Source organism: Seriola lalandi, unplaced genomic scaffold (genome assembly GCF_002814215.2).
Source record: "Seriola lalandi dorsalis isolate HSWRI2012SDOR001 ecotype SW California unplaced genomic scaffold, Sedor1 jcf7180002054359, whole genome shotgun sequence".
Classification (NCBI taxonomy): Eukaryota; Metazoa; Chordata; class Actinopteri; order Carangiformes; family Carangidae; genus Seriola; species Seriola lalandi.
The window spans coordinates 408,960-411,369 of record NW_019524912.1 but is presented as its reverse complement, the minus strand read 5'-3'; positions in this window follow the sequence as shown (position 1 = coordinate 411,369).

The window sequence follows — 2,410 nt, the reverse complement described above, 5'->3', positions numbered from 1 at the left end:
GAGGAGAGGAGTTGGATTCTCTGGACTTTACCTGTGAAGCAGCAGCAGAGGAGAGTCCAGATGAGGACGGAGATCAAAGTCATGTTTCTGATGAGGAGGATTTCTGTGTCTTCTGTTGTCATGAAGGACAGCTGTCAGTCATCCAGTCTTCAACTCTCAGGACTATAAACTCTCCCAGAGCACTGGAGCATGGTGCTGCTGATGCAAAGTGGCTCTCTATGGAAATGCTCTGACTCACTCCAACAGGGACCTGGATCACTGTCATGATGCTGATTATCAATGGATCAATAAGTTTATCAGCGTATTGATCAGGATGTGTTTGAGGAGTTTTCTTTGACAATTTGTTTTAGTAAATTCCCCCTAATTCACTTTTGTATTTACCACTACTAAAGAGCCACGAATGAATGTGGACTGTTTAGACTTCAAGATCAGAAATGTTCTTCCATGTAAAGACGTCCTGTAATAACACATTCACCTGACTTGTTAGAAAATAAAAATAAACAGAACAATATCACTTTAGTTTTATAGTTCTGATTACATTAAATCATGACAATGGAAGATCATTTAATACATTAGAAATACCATTAATTTTAGTTGTAGCACACTAAGACTCAGATTAAATGTACACAAGCATAAGCCATCATTTAGACTGAATAACAAAATTTGTTTTAGGGTAATCACTTGCTTGTGACATCATGGTACGTTCGATTAATTCTGTGTATACTGTGGTGACACTATTTTGGATTTTATGGTCTTTTATTGTTGCTATTTTACAGCTTTTTAATTTCTACAACCATTTTTCACAGTGTATTTAATAGAAAAATATACATTCTGGGATTTTGTGGATATTATCATTTCTCACATCAGCTGCTAAAATATCACAAACAGACTAATTTTGGTGAGTGTGTTTGTTTCAAAGTCAGAGAGCCGTGTCTCTACAGTGAGAGGTTTTTGTACGACGGCTCAATGACTTTGTATCACTGTGGTGGACGTTTGGTGGAGGAACCAGACTGGATGTTGGAAGTAAGTTTCTACACAAATACTACAAGAACATTCATGTATTTTCCCATCTTGTGGCAGACTTGTGACTAAGGGTGACTGAGCATTACTATTAGAGCCCCAGCATTCTGGAACTCTCTCCCGACTCTAATTAGACACCGCAACTCTTCAACGTCCTTTAAATCTCTTTCAAAACGCATTTCTTTGTCTTTGTCTTTGGTAATGTCTGATTCGTGTTTCATTTATATTGTCATCAGATCTTTTTGCATAATGTTGATGTGAGATGTTTTTATTATGCTGTACTACACTTTTTATTATGTTCACTTTGGATTTTTCTTCTTTCTAGTTTTACTTTTCTTGTAAAACATTTTGTAACTTTGTTAAGAAAAAGAAAAGTTATTATGTTATTATCATTATTTTCTTGGTGAAATGTGTCTCAGTTCTTTTTATAAACTGCTCTCAAAGTGAGATCTGATCACAAATGATCACTCAAGTCACATAGAGTCACATTTTAAAGCCACGTGTGAACTGACCACTTGTGATCGGATCACTGAAGACACGTGTTGATGGCAGGCCTGAACAGGTCTGATCTGTATTAACTTGAACAAAAGTCTGGTATGTGTGTGTGTGTGTGCATGTGTGTGTGTGTGTGTGTGTGTGTGCGTGCGTGTGTGTTTCCTCAGTGAACTGTATCAGTCTCTGCAGTAGCTTCCAGCTGCAGCAGCCAGTTCAGTTTCTCTTCAGTCTGTTTGAGGGAGGTTTTTGTACGACGCCTTTTCACTGTGTGAACAGATACTGACTGTTGATATTGTGTCGGCCATTACAGTAGTAAACTGCTGCATCTTCAGCCTGGACTCCACTGATGGTCAAGGTGAAGTCAGTATTTCTTCCACTGCCTGTAAAACGAGCTGGAATCCCTGATGGTCTGCGATTTGACCAGTAAATCATCAGTTTAATAGGGTGCCCCTGCTTTTGTTGGTACCATTCCACAGAGTCAGAATTAATAACATTCTGACTGATCCTACATGTGATGTTGACAGAGTCTCCCAGAGCAGAGCTCACTGCTCCAGACTGAGTCACTGTGACCTGTCCTCTGGACTCTGAGGAGACAGAGACAGAAACATAAAGCAGCATCAAGGTTTTGTCGGCTTCATTTCAGAGGGACGGATGTTGATAGAGGAGAGGAGTTGGATTCTCTGGACTTTACCTGTGAAGCAGCAGCAGAGGAGAGTCCAGATGAGGACGGAGATCAAAGTCATGTTTTTGATGAGGAGGATTTCTGTGTCTTCTGTTGTCATGAAGGACAGCTGTCAGTCATCCAGTCTTCAACTCTCAGGACTATAAACTCTCCCAGAGCACTGGAGCATGGTGCTGCTGATGCAAAGTGGCTCTCTATGGAAATGCTCTGACT